General features: G+C 51.8%; 1 pseudogene; it reads left to right on the top strand.

Moving 5' to 3' along the window:
• The first annotated feature begins 1,279 nt into the window (after window positions 1-1,279).
• On the top strand, window positions 1,280-1,728 carry LOC142451265 (large ribosomal subunit protein uL14 pseudogene; annotated as a pseudogene).
• Window positions 1,729-14,819: the final 13,091 nt, after the last annotated feature.

The raw sequence follows: 14,819 nt of genomic DNA, 5'->3' as shown, positions 1-14,819 counted from the left end.
CTAGCTCAGAAGCAACAAAGCCTACATGGAAGAAGCACACCAGTCTGTGTGATCATGAGGTGTCAAAGGGATCAGTTTTCAGGTATCAAAGAACAAAAGATCAAATCATTGTGAATGAGTGGGAGTGCAGAGTGGAGACTAAAAGTCCATCTGTAGGCAACTGGACATCCCCTTACAGAAGGGTTGCGGGAAGGAGATGAACCAGTCAGGGTGCAGTGTACAATGATGAAACATACAACTTTCCTCTAGTTCTCTAATGGTTACTCCCGCCCGCCCCCGCCCCCCACTATCATGATCCCAATTCTACCTTAAAAATCTGCCTAGACCAGAGGATGTACACTGGTACAGATAGGAACTGAAAACACAGGGAATCCAGAACAGATGATCCCTTCAGGAACAGTGGTAATACCAGGAGGGTGGAGGGAAGGTAGGGTAGAAAGGGGGAACCGAGCACAAGGATCTACCTATAACCCCCTCCTTGGGGAACAGACAGCAGAAAAGTGGGTGAAGGGAGATGTCGGACAGTGTAAGACATGACAAAATAATAATAATTTATAAATTATCAATGGTTCATGAGAGGGGGCGGGGATGAAGGGGAAAATGATGAGCTGATACCAAAGGCTCAAGGAGAAAGCAAATGTTCTAAGAATGACGGTAGCAACAAATGTACAAATGTGCTCGACACAATGGATGGATGTATGAGTTGTGATGGGTTGTACGAGCCCCCAATAAAATGATTTAAAAAGAAAGAATTAGAGAAGCACAATTTTTCAAAGTCTAATTAAATTCTTGATCCAGGCAAGGAATCTATCTATCTATCTATCTATGGATCTATCTATCTATCTATAAAACTCGGCTTATACAGGAGTATATACGAGTGTATACGGTCATTGTTTGCAGAGATGGAAAGACCTCAGGGGAGTCCATCTGCCTGTCCTGTGTGTTTGATTCTAACAATCCCGCCCTGTTTTATTTGATGATCACAATGTGAGGCGCTCTAGGGCGAGATAAGTCATTTTGAGGATAAGAGTTCTAATTGGATTCATTGAGAAACCAGCATGCCTCAAACACTGTGCCTGCCCTGTCTCCTTTAACCTCGGTAGGGTCGCCCCACCTGAGAGAGAATACAACGGAGGTAATCAATACAATGACACTCAGAGAGAATTTAGGTAATTTCATCATGTTTCCACAGCTACTCCACTGGCAGTCTAGCCTTAGTGTGTCCAATTTGTTTTAAAAAATTACGCTCTTAAAAAAAAATTACGCGCTTTCCGGCATTCGTGATGTCTAAGCAAGGACGTGGTGGGTCCTCCGGTGAAAAGTTCCGGATTTCCCTGGGTCTTCCGGTCGAAGCGGTGATCAACTGTGCTGACAACACGGGAGCCAAAAATCTATATATCATCTCCGTGAAGGGGATCAAGGGCCGGCTGAACAGGCTGCCCGCTGCCGGAGTGGGTGACATGGTGATGGCTACCGTCAAGAAAGGCAAACCCGAGCTCAGAAAGAAGGTCCATCCTGCAGTGGTAATACGGAAACGGAAATCCTACCGGAGAAAAGACGGTGTGTTCCTTTATTTTGAAGATAATGCGGGGGTCATCGTGAACAATAAAGGCGAGATGAAAGGTTCGGCCATCACAGGACCCGTTGCAAAGGAGTGTGCGGACTTGTGGCCCCAGATTGCGTCCAATGCCGGCAGCATTGCGTGATTTTGTCATATGTTTGTGAAAACCTCCAACAACCCTATTAAAAATTATTCACACCCCCCAAAAAAATTTACAAACAACAACAACAACAAAGCTGTGTTTTTAACCACTGCACTAGCCTGCGTCTATGAACAACAGTCCTTTGTGCAACACGGTGCAAACCACTCTGACACATGCTGCCATCTCCTCTGTAGCTAGAGTCCCGGGCGAGAGAGGTTAGATCATTTGCTGGCATCTCAGGGCCTGGATTGAGACCATCTTGCGTCTGACCCTGAAGATTTCATAGTGGGTTGTTAACTACAAGATCAGCAGTTCAAAACCACCAGCCACTCCACAGAAGAAAGACCAGGCTTTCTACTCCTACAAAGAACCCCAGTCTCGGAAACCCGCCGGAGCAGTTGTATCCTGTTGCTATGAGTCCGCATCGACGTGGCCGGGAGTACGGTATCAGTCTCATTCAAAACTTCCTTTCAAATCTCCAGGAATGGAAGTTCTTACTAAGATCTTTCCAACGCCCTTCTTGCTGCAGTGAAATATCTGTTCCTTTTTTGGAAGGGGTGATGTCCAGCCTCTCCATAGAGACCGGGCTCTTGGCCACATCCACACACCGGCCGCGGGAGAAGGTGGAAGGTCTGGGGAGCTCAGAGCCCGCCAGCTCTGCCTCATGGCTTAAAAAAAAAACTTCTGGCTTCGGGTGGGGCAGGACGGTCTCAACCTCTGGTTGAGAGAGTGTGTTTATTCTAGAGACTATGAAACTACAGTTGTTGAGACAACAGGCCCCGAGATGCAGGGACTCACTTTAAATACAAAGTGGGTGGAAAGCCTATACAAGAATTAAACAGCGTCTTTTTTGATGTGTGTGTGCAAATAATGGGTTGTGGAGACAATTAAGCAATCAAGATGAGTATTTTCTTCTTTAAAGATAACAATTTTTCATTTACAAAGTGCTCCTTTCTGGAAGGAGCTCAAAGCACTTTCATGGGCGCTGCCCGATTACCCCACCCCATTAACAACCGATCCCCATTTTCCAGGTAGGGAGGCTGGGCCATGGAAGATTGGTGCTTGCTCAAAATTGGCTTGCAGACAGGTGAGAGCAGCGGGCAATCCTAACAGCCCCCGTCTTTCACTCGGTGCGCAGGGTGCCCACTGCCAGGCATCCCTGAGGAAGGACAGCTGCTTGCTGGCCAGGGAAAGTCGTCATCACTCATTGGAACTACAGCTCCCAGCAGACACCGAGAGGAGATAGGGCTGTGCCCTCGTGCCCATTTAGATGCCCAAATATGGAGACGGACGAGGTTTTGGAAGAGGAACAGAATGCTCACCCTTGAGAGAGAGGGAGGATGAGGTAACTTGGGAATATTTAACTCTATCGCCTAAACGTCTGCACAGTCTTTGAAATGCAGCAGCCAAAGTCATGATCTCTTGATCATAAATCTCTCCAGAAGGCTCACTTTTGAAACAAAGTAATTAGTTCAGTGGAACTCAGTTTTCTCCTAGCATTGCCTGTGTGCTCTCAGATTGGTTGCTGTTCTGGGAGGCCAACACCCTGACTCTGAGTTCAAGTAGCTCAGAAAGCAGTGCTAGTGAAGTGGGGAGGGGGTGATGGAGGTGGAGGTGGAGGGGGTGGAGGCGGAGGTGGAGGTGGTGGTGGATGAGGTGGAGGTGGAGATGGTGATGGATGAGGTGGAGATGGAGGTGGAGGGGGTGGGGGTGGAGTTGGAGGTGAGGGTGGAGGAGGTGGAGGTGGTGGTGGAGGAGGTGGAGGTGAGGTGGAGGTGGTGGTGGTAGAGGAGGTGGATGGAGGTACGGTGGAGGTGGTGGTGATGATGGTGGTGGTAGAGGTGGAGGTGGTGATGGATGAGGTGGAGGTGGTAAAGGTGGTGGTGGTGAAGGTGGAGTTGTAGATGGTGATGCAAGAGGAGGTGGTAGTGATGAAGGTGGTAATGGTGGTGGTGGTGGAAGAAGGGGTGGAGGTGGTGGTGGAGTTGTAGATGGTGGTGGAGGTGGTGGTGGTGATGAAGGTGGTGGAGGTGGTGGTAGAGTTGTAGGTGGTGGTGGAGGTGGTGGTAGAGTTGTAGGTGGTGGTGGAGGTGGTGGTGGTGATGAAGGTGGTGGAGGTGGTGGTAGAGTTGTAGGTGGTGGTGGAGGTGGTGGTAGAGTTGTAGATGGCGGTGGAGGAAGGGATGGAGTTGTAGATGGTGGTGGAAGTGGTGGAGGTGCTGGTCATCATGTCAGGAAACCCGACTGAGGAGCGGCTCTGCTGTGTCTGGGGCAGACAGGCCAAGGTCAGTGCTGGCAGCCAGACATACCAAACACAACACCCCCGGGAGGACAAGGGCTGCTCATTTTCTGCCTCTGAGGCTGCAGAGACCCCATCACGGGAAAGGCATGAAAGGACTACTTCCACCATTCTGTCTCCATTCTGTCAACAGTTATTAAAGCTCCTACATTCAAGGCACTAGACTAAAAGCTGAGGGGGATACAAAATGTCAGACAGGCTTTCTGCCCTCGGGACGCTTGCAACTGGGGATTACTTGAGTCAGTTCCAACTCACAGCAGGCTCATAGGACAGAGCAGAACGGTTCTACAGGAACCAGGGCTGCCAATCTTGCCAAAGCAGACGACCTTGTCTTTCTCCTGAGGAGCGGCTGGTGGGCTTGAACCACTGACCTTCCTGTTAGAAGCCCTTAGTGCACAGCATCCCCAGAGGTCTTAAACTGGGGGGCCAGGGGTGGGGTACAAAAGGAAAAATGGAGCCAGAGGAAGAACAGGTAGTGCGAGGCAGTGTATCATTGAGACTTTTCATTCAATATTTCTTTACTGATGTCTGACCTTGTGCCAGGCACACCATCGATTTACCATAGATGTAACCGGAGAGGTTGGAGGGAGAGCCCTGGGACCAACTGGTCGGTCTCTACCTCAGAAGGCTCTAAATCTCCGCTGAGCAGTAATAGAGACTTCAGTGCACGCAAGCCCAGTGCACAGGTTTAAATGTCCAGCTGACGAACCTGGTCTCTCCCCAATCACAGACACCTTCCCTAATAACCACCCCAAACCCAAACCAAACTCACAGCCATCGAGTTGATGCCGACTCATAGTGACCCAATAGGACAGGGAAGAACTACCCTGTGGGTTTCCGAGACTGTAACTCTTTATAGGAATAGAAAGCCCCATCTTTCTCCCTCAAAGTGCTGGTGGGTTCGAACTGCTGACCTTGCAGTTAGCAGCCCAATGCATAACCACTAGGCCACCAGAACTCCTGTCCCAGCAACCACAAGTGGGCCCAACGTTTCCTCTTAAGACAGTCATGTCTTTGAATGCTTGAGTCCTGGCCTGAAATCAAGGCAGTAGAGTCGCACAATTCCAGAGGGCACCATGTATTGGAGGCAAAAGGATACCCCCTCCCACCAGGAACAACTTCAACTACAAGGTAAACTGTGCCCTCTGGAGCTGCCATAAGAAGTACTGAGCAGCATTTGGGAGGATAAAGAATTTAAACTGCCAACAATTGCTACAGAGAGCTTTCATATGCCTTTACTACAAGCTCTAAGAAAAAAGCACACACACACACACACACAGCTGTGGAGTTGATTCTGACTCCTATTGATGCTAGAGGACAGTAGAATTGCCCCAGGCGGTTCCAAGACTGACTCTACAGGAATAGAAAGCCTCATCTTTCTGCCAAGGAGTGGCTGGTGAGTTCAAACCACTGTCCTTGCAGGTCACTGCCTAACTAACGCATAACCACAATGCCCTCGGCTCCTTGATACCATCGTTAACCCCTACCCTGGACCATCACTCCTCTGTCAGTTGCTCATCCTGTGGTGGCAGCTCTGCTACCAGTGTTTCAAATACAGTCAAGTCCACCTGAGGTGGACTGGCTTCAGCAGAGCTTCCAGGCTAAGAGGCACTGGGAAGAAGGAATGGGCCCTGGTTCCCTTCTGAGGGATGAGGGATATCGTGCTGGTAGACGATGTCTTCAGGTGGGAAGACGTGCAAAACGTGACATGGTGGCTACAGCAGTGGGCATGAACAACGTTTGTGAGGATAGTGCGCTGCCGGGCACTGTTTTATTCTGATGAAAACGGGGTTGCTATGAATTGGAAGTAACTTGGTGACATCTCATGGCAGCAACCTCCTCCTGACGCCTGAGAACCTCTGCTGCCTGCCTTCGCCTGGCCTTTGCCTCCATCGCCATGCCTGTGCCCCTGACCTGGGCTCTGAGAGATCATGCAGCTTTGCCGGAGGGTGCAGCCATCACTGCCCATTGGGGAGAGCCAAAGGAGCGCCCCTAAGGAGCATGGACTCAGTCTCTATTGGAAGAGGCTTGCCCAAGGCTTCCAGGATCTAGCCCCTGCCTACCTTCCCAGCAAGGAGCTCAGGGGCACTCTGGATAAGCACTGGGTTGCCAACCCAAAGGCCAGCCTTTTCAACCCTCAGTCCCTCCCCAGCAGAGAAGACTTGGGCACCTGCTCAGGCTCCTTGGGCAGCTCTCCTCTTTCCTGTGGGGTTGCTAGGGGTCAGATGCCACCTGATGGCGCACCACGACCTTCTCAACCTTGTTGTCATTGTTAGGTGCCATCGAGCCGGTTCTGATCCATAGCAACCCTGGGCTCCACAGAATGAAGCATTCTCAATTGTTCCTTTGCCTGAGTGTATTGTGGCAGCCACTGTGTCCAGCCATTTCATGGAGGGCCTTCCTCTTTTCAACTGCCCCTCCACTTCTACCAGGCACGATGTCCTTCGCCAGGGACTGGCATCTCCCGAAAACATGCCCGAAGGATGTAAGACGAAGCCTCGCCATCATTGCCTCTAAAGAGCACTCCGACTGCACTTCTTCCAAGACAGCCTCGTTGCTTCTTCTTTTTTAAACATTTAACCTCATTGCTTCTTTTGGCACCCCATGCTCCTTTGTAATGTTCTTCACCTGCACCCCAATTTAAATGCTTCGATTCTTCTTCGGTCTTCTTTATTCAATGTCCGACTCTCACAGGCACATGAGGCCATGGAAAATACCATGACTTGGGTCAGGTGTGCCCTAGCCCCAAAGCCACATCCTTGCTTTTCGATGCTCTGAAGAGGTCCGGTGACCCAGATCCAGATTCCCCCAATGCCATACATCTTTTGATCTCTGGACTGCTGCTTCCGTGAGCATTGATTCCATAAGCAGTCCGAGGAGGACAAAATCTTGGACTAGTTCAATTTCTTCTTCGTTTATCATGACATTACCAATTGGTCCAGTTGTAAGGATTTTGGACTTTTTATTCAATCATTTTATTGGGGGCTCATACAACTCTTATCACAATCCATCCATCCATCCATTGGGTCAAGCACATTGGTGCGTTGGGGAACCCATTTTGGACTTCTTTACACTGAGTTTCATCCACACGAAAGGCTGCGGTCCTTGATCTTCATCAGCAAGTGCTTCAAGTCCTCCTCAGTTTCAGCAAGCAAGGTTGTGATATTTGCATAGCCTAAGTTATTAATAACTCTTCTTTCGATCCTGAAGCTATATTCTTCTTCATCGAATCTAGCTTCTCTGATGTGTGGCTCAGTATCCTGATTCCCCCCTCACAGCCACCAGCATTCTGGCCCTAGGACGCTGAGCAAACTCTTCTGGGAAGCCTTTCCCCACTTGTGGGACTGCCAGCTCCATTTTTACCCTCAGAATGTAGCACAATCTTCACCTCCTTTAAGCAGATTTTCACGACTCTCAACACCTCTCCAGGGAATTTCATGTGGTCCCAGTGCAGCAAGTTAAGCACCAGACGGTGAAGCCCCCAGTTGCTCCCTGAAAGGAGGAATGGGCCTGCGTCCATAACGATCTACAGCCGCAGAAACCCGGGGAGCAGGTCCCCTCCGGCCCAGGGGATTGCGAGGAGTCAGAAGCAACCGGTGGGTCTGGGGTCGATTGTACCCTGACAGCACTCTGAACTGACCGGTCATGTAGCCCACTGACCATCTGCTAGGAGCCCTGGTGGCATTGTGGAGACCCATTGGGCTGCGGGGTCAGCATTTGAAACCACCAGCTGCTTCTAAAGGGAAACACAGGGCTTCCTACGCCCATCAAGAGTTCGTCTTGGTAACTCACTGTTCTACCCTGTCCTGGAGGGAAGCTTGGGGTCAGAAGGGACTGGATGGCAGTGAGTTTGGGTTGGAACCACCTGCTAGAAGTCCTTGTGGCGCATAGTTCAAACACTCTGGTGGCTCAAACCAATCGTCACTCCACAGGAGAAAGCTCGGACAGGTGCAGCCTCAGAAGCCCCCAGGGGCCACTCTGCCCCGGCCTGCAGGCTGCGGTGCCTTGGAATTGATGGGAAGGCAGCAACCGTTTGGAGTCTCTGGGTGGTATGGCTAGCCCAAAGGTTGGTGGGTCGAACCCGCCCCGAGGTGGCTGGGAAGACAGGCATGGCCATCTGTTCCCAGAGGTCACAGCCCTGAGCTATGCGAGAGCTATGGATTGACCTGGCATGCGTGAGGTCATCATGCGTTGGAGCCAAAGACAACAACCGTGTGTTGACTGCAGCGAGTCCCGTGCTAAACTTCTCACTCTTCCAGAACAGGCAGGGAAAATGTGCATTGGTTTCTCTCTCTCAGACTCTGAGTCCGGTGAGAAGCTCTGGAAAGACTACTGTCGCATGCTGAGTGTGCTGGTCAGAATGAATCCCTTCGCCAGCAAGGGACTAAAATGACCGAAGACTGTGAGCTAAGTTTCTCAAGCCAACCACTTGTCTTGTTAACTAACTCATCCACCCCTCCACCCCATGCTCAGGCCCTCTCACTGCCTTCCTCTGCCCAACCTGTCATCCCCCCCACATCTCGCCACCTCTACCCCATGGCTCCCCTCCAGGACTGCTTGCCCAAGAAAACACCATGCTCTCTGGATTGCCAAAAAGAGCACATGATGTCCCAGGATGTCAACCCTTCATGTCCCTCCTCTCTTCCTAAATCAGGAGCGTTCTGGCTGGTAGCCAGCCGCCCCTTCAGCGCCCTGGGATCATACGGCTCTCTAAAATGTGCTGGGTCCGCCCGCATCCAAATTAAGCAGGGGTACAAAATCTCAGAGCAGAAGGAGGATCAGCGAATTCAGTCCGAAAACCAGAATTTGTACAAACAAGTGAGCAGGTGAGATGAATGGGAAAGGTGAGGAAGGGCACCTCTCACTGGACTCCTGCCGCCACGGGCAGGTCGCTGGCAGGCTGGCGAAGGAAGTCTGAGGAATGGTGCGGTGAGAAAGAGTCCCAGTGTCTTTCCACGGTAGGGTCATCTGCCATCTTCTGCGCAAGCCCAGCTCTGTGAGCCCTGACTCAGGGTGCTGAGATCCCTGGCAGCCGCTCCCACCCCAGGCCCCTCGCCTGGAGTTCTGGCTCCAGGCAGGCTGTGGCCTTCTGGGGACCCCTGTTCCAGGGGAGTTATTTTTGATCGGCAGTAACTTAGCTCATGGGGGAGATGCGAAGAAAGCAGGGCTCCTGAAGGAGGCGATTCAGCAGGGCAGGATGCCCTGAGGCAGCTCACAACAGTGGACTGCAGTATTCAGGAGGCAGTGGGTTAAGGGGGTAACCTCCACCCAGCCAACCCTTAGATAAAACTGCAGCAGCTTCTGAACTCCAGGGTGATAAGAGCTCCCCACCCCCACCCTACCCCCTTCCCTTCCCTTCCTCACGGCCTCTGCTCAGCTCTGAGCAGAGCCTATGGGCCAGGGGCATCCAGTGGCAGGGCAGTCAGTTGCAGTGTACAATGACCGTCAGGGTGTCAGAGCAGAGTTCACAATGGCTGGGGTTTTATTTAGAAGTCAGCTAGCCAGGTCTTGCTTCCAAAACATCCCTGGGTGAACTTGACCTTCCAATCTTCACCTTAGCATCTCCCGCAAGCCAACAGCCTGTCACCTAAAAGGGTCAAGGCGGTTCTGAGTATCCCATTACCTGAGAACCAGAAAGGTTCAGAAACTGAGCTGAGGTTACTCGGTAGCAAAGGGCAGTGGCAGAATTCTCACCGAGAAAGACAACCCAGCGCCACTATACCGCCCCACCCCACCCCACCACACACATCAGATACCACCACATCACACACGACACACACATCACACACCCCACCACACATATCAGATACCACCACATCACACACGACACACACACACACACCCCACCACACCACACACATCAGATACCACCACATCACACACGACACACACACACACACCCCACCCCACCACACCACACACATCAGATACCACCGCATCACACACAACACACACGACACACACATCACACACCCCACCCCACCCCACCACACACATCAGATACCACCACATCACACACGACACACACATCACACACCCCACCCCACCCCACCCCACACATCAGATACCACCACATCACACACACACACACATCACACACATCACACACCCCACCCCACCACACACATCAGATACCACCACATCACACACACACACATCACACACATCACACACCCCACCCCACCACACACATCAGATACCACCACATCACACACACACACATCACACACATCACACACATCACACACCCCACCCCACACATCAGATACCACCACATCACACACACACCACACACCCCACACACCTCACCACACACATCAGATACCACCACATCACACACACACACATCACACACCCCACCCCACCACACACATCAGATACCACCACATCACACACACACATCACACACATCACACACCCCACCCCACCACACACATCAGATACCACCACATCACACACATCACACACCCCACCCCACACATCAGATACCACCACATCACACAGGACACACACACCACACACCCCACCCACCTCACCACACACATCAGATACCACCACATCACACACACACACACACACACCCTGCCCCACCCCACCACACACATCAGATACCACCACATGACACACGACACACACATCACACACCCCACCCCACCCTACCACACACATCAGATACCACCGCATCACACACAACACACACATCACACACCCCACCCCACCACACACAATCAGATACCACCACATCACACACACACACACACCCCGCCCCACCCCACCACACCACACACACCAGATACCACATCACACACACACACACATCACACACCCCACCCCACCCCACCCCACACATCAGATACCACCACATCACACAGGACACACACACCACACCCCACCCCACCACACACATCAGATACCACCACATCACACACACACACACATCACACACACACATCACACACCTCATACACTACCACATCACACACCACACACAACCCACACCACAGCACGCCACTCAAGTACACCATACATCACGTGCTCCACACCACTTCATTTCTCAGGCTTCCAACCCAGAGAGGAACCAACTGAATTGGGGGGGGGGGGGGAACAGTCTAGTCGAGGGTCCTTCCCTTCCCTTCCCAGAAGTGGGTTGAGGAGGGTGAGCTCTCGGTGCCCTCAGGCACATGGGTGAGGCCCACAGCGCTGCTGCCAAGGACCAACCCTTGTGAAGGGCAGTGTCTGGGTTTCCGCTTAGGGCCGTTTATTCTAACAAAGCAAGAACCCTGAAGGCTGTGTGGTGAGAAGCAGGCCCAGAAGAGGGCTGGGCCTACAGAAGTGGCCTAAGAGCTGGGGAGAGAGCCCACACGTGCCAGAGCACCCGGTTCTTTTACTGGGTCCAGTGGGACAAGTCACTTACCCCTCTGGTTCTCAGTACCTTTGTCAAGGAAATCCCACCAACTGGTGGCCGAGGGGTTACGCATCGGGCTGCTGATCGGAAGGTTCTCAGTTCAAACACCCACGGCTCTGTGGGAGAAAGACGAGGCTTTCTGTGCTCATAAAGAGACACCGTGTCAGAAACCCGCAGGGGGAATTCTAACCCTGTCCTGTAGGGTCGTCTTGAGTTGACTCACGGCTGTGGGGGTGGTTTGGGGAGAGAGCTGACTCCGTCTCTGGCAGCCCGTGTGTGTCAGAGTAGGACTGAGCTCAGCAGGGTTTTCAGTGGATGACTTTTTTTTTTCAATAGATCTTTTTGGAGGCCCCTCTGGGTGGATTTCAACCTCCAACCTGTCAGGTTAGCAGCTGAGAATGCTAACCATTCGCACCAGCCAGGGGCTCCTTGGGTATTAGGAAAAGGGAGTCCAGAGCAGTGTGACTAAGCAGTGTGGGGGGGGGGGGGGAGTAAATGATCACCTGACTTCACAGGGTTCTAAGATAACTACAGCACTTTCTGTCACGGGACAATGAGCGACATAAAGTGAAAAACAAGTCAGGTTTTGCAGTCTCCTGACATTCTGGTGTGTTTGTAACTCCAGATCACAGAGTTTCAGAGGGGTGGTCTAGGTGCGTTTTTTGCCCCCGGCACAGCTCCGCGCTAACCTCCTCTGTGGTTGCCTTCTCTGATTCGTGGGTCAGATCACATAGTCTCAATTCCACTTTCCTCATTCTCACCGCTGGGCCTCGGCAAGTGCCCTGCTCAGTCTGGCCACCCTCTGTCTTGGTTACCTAGCAGAGCCTTGGTGGCACGGTGGGTTAAGCACAGGGCTTCTGACCTCCAGGCCAGCAGTTGGAAACCACCCACAGCTTCATGGGAGGAAGTTGAGGCTTTGGCAGCCAGTGTTTTCAAACTACTGAGCTCATGGCTAGCAGCCCAGTGGTAACCACCCAGTCATCGGGGAGACTTGTAATGAGTGACTGTCTCAGAAACTGATGGGGACAGTTCTCCCCGTCCCATAGGGTCCCCATGGGTTGGAATGGACTTGATGGCAGTGAGTCTGGCTTGGTTTGGCACACTGCTGTAAGAGAAGTACCACAAGCAAGTGGCTCTAATAGCAATGTCTTGTCTTAAATGTAGGCGGTTAGATTTCGAATGTAGGGCTTTAGGGGAAGGAAGCCTTTGACCCTTTGTTGGTCGTGGGGGCTGGTCCTTGCCTCTTCTGAGCTTCAGCTCCCGGATGATCTTCATGCAGCATGGTATCTCTCTTCCCCTGTCTCTGCTCTACTTACTGGTTTAATCTCCTTTCTATCTCAAGTGGAGAACCCAAGACATACCCGATGCTAACCCTGCTCCATTAACATAGCAAAGACATCCCATTCCCAAATGGGATTGGCACCAGGAGCATCGAGCTTAGGACTTTCATCAAGGATTTGGGGGGACATAATTTAACCCCTATCTATCTCTAACCCACATCTCAGGCCACCCCTCAAACAGCAGCGGCTGGGTCTTATCCACATCGTCTCTGTAATGGTCAGTCCAGTGAGGGCAGAGGGAGCGCTGGTAAGTACAGAGATGAGTGTCCCGCTGATCTTCCTCCCTCAGCCCTGCTCCTGTTCTCGTTGCTAGTGAGAGGCATCCCTTCAGATCGCACCCTGTGGAGATGCCACGAAGATGAGCTCACAAAGAATGCTGCAGCTGCCCAGGCCCCTTGGGTTAATGTGTCACAGAAATCGCTGGAGGTGTAGTGACCCAGGGAGACAATGCCAACCCTCATAAGGCCATCCAGCTGTCCCCGTTCTCCTTCACCTGCACACACACTCAGGGGGAGGGCCTGACCCTAAATCGCCACTGCTTCCTGGACCCCGGACTCTTCCCTTGGCGAAGCACACCCCAGCATCCAGCATGAGGGCTGAGCCCAAGCCCACCATCTCCCCAGACACTGGCTCTCCCAGACAGAGGTCTCAGTCACCCACGGCTGAGGGCCCCATCCTCTACCTCTCCTTTCCTAGCCCCCAGGGTGAGCTCCTGGAATACGAAGAGGGAGTCTCTGGGTGGTGTACATGGCTGATGTGCTCAAGGGTGGACGGAAAGGTTGGAGGTTCCAGTCCCCCAGAGACAGGAGGAAGGTCTAGCGAGCTAGTTCCCAAAGACCAGCCTTCGGAATCCCTTTGGCACATTGTTCTGCTCAGACACACACAGGGCTCGTCTTGGGATGGGCTTGAAGGCGCTTCCTTCCCTGGGACCATAAAAATGGGGGTGGAATGTTCACTGCCAGTAATCCAAGGAAAGCAAAAGGCCCAGACCAGCCGCAGACAATGGGGTAATCTGAGCACCCAGGACTTAGCTTATCTCCCCTAGAAACAAACAGGCTTTTGGACCTTTACTTAATAGATGGTGCCGAAATTCTAAGCCATGTGTGAAACCATGCTTTAGCCCAGGGGTCCTCAAACTTTTTAAACAGGGGGCCAGTTCACTGTCCCTCAGACCCGTTGGAGGGCCGGACTATAGTTTAAAAAAAAACTATAAACAAATTCCTATGTACACTACACATATCTTATTTTGAAGTTAAAAAAAAAACGGTCTAAAACACCTGGCGGGCCGGATAAATGTCCTCGGTGGGCCACATGTGGCCCGCGGGCCATAGTTTAAGGATGCCTGCCTTAGCCCCTCCGTATTCATCAAAGACTTTGGACCCAAGTTCCTAATCTTCCAGTTACTCTATGCCAAGTAGCCTGTCATCCTGGCTACCAGGCCATTTGCTTACAGACTTCAGATCAGAACCCAGTAGGGAAATGGACTGAAAGGATTGAGAGCAGCCTGTTTTTAAAGGATACATAATAGAAATAAATTATCAAGAGCTCACATGTAGGCAGGGTAATTTAGTAGTAAGATACACATATATAATACATATTGTCAATAACAAGGCATACGTTGTTTCAATAGTCTATAGACATACATGATGTGCTAATTCACGGTGTAAACAGTATTTTTTGCTTGTGGATCATAATCAAAGTTTAAAAGCCACGAGAGAAACCTCTCAGGTTTGGGCCTCACATTCAGAGACCTTCCATTCTATACGCCTCCAGGTTCCCATCTCAACATCCTGTCGTGGGCCTGGCGACGATCAGGGATGGTTCTGCCCTAGCTCCCACATGTCCTGCCTTCTTGTGTTTCGTATTCCCCTCGTTTAACCACCACCCCATTTCTGCTGGCCAGCCCCTTCTGCCTCCACGTCCCAGCCGAGACTACGGTCCTTCAGGTCTTCCTTTCAACTCTGTCTGGTCAGCTCACTCAGCAGCAGCATCCTTTGACCTTGCTTAACCTCCCCGGCCAAGTCAGCAGTGAGCCCTGGCGCTGCGGTACGGGAGGTACCGGGAGGCTGACT

This window comes from Tenrec ecaudatus, chromosome 6 (assembly GCF_050624435.1).
Source record: "Tenrec ecaudatus isolate mTenEca1 chromosome 6, mTenEca1.hap1, whole genome shotgun sequence".
In the NCBI taxonomy this organism is placed as follows: Eukaryota; Metazoa; Chordata; class Mammalia; order Afrosoricida; family Tenrecidae; genus Tenrec; species Tenrec ecaudatus.
This window is presented reverse-complemented; position numbering and strand designations above follow the sequence as displayed.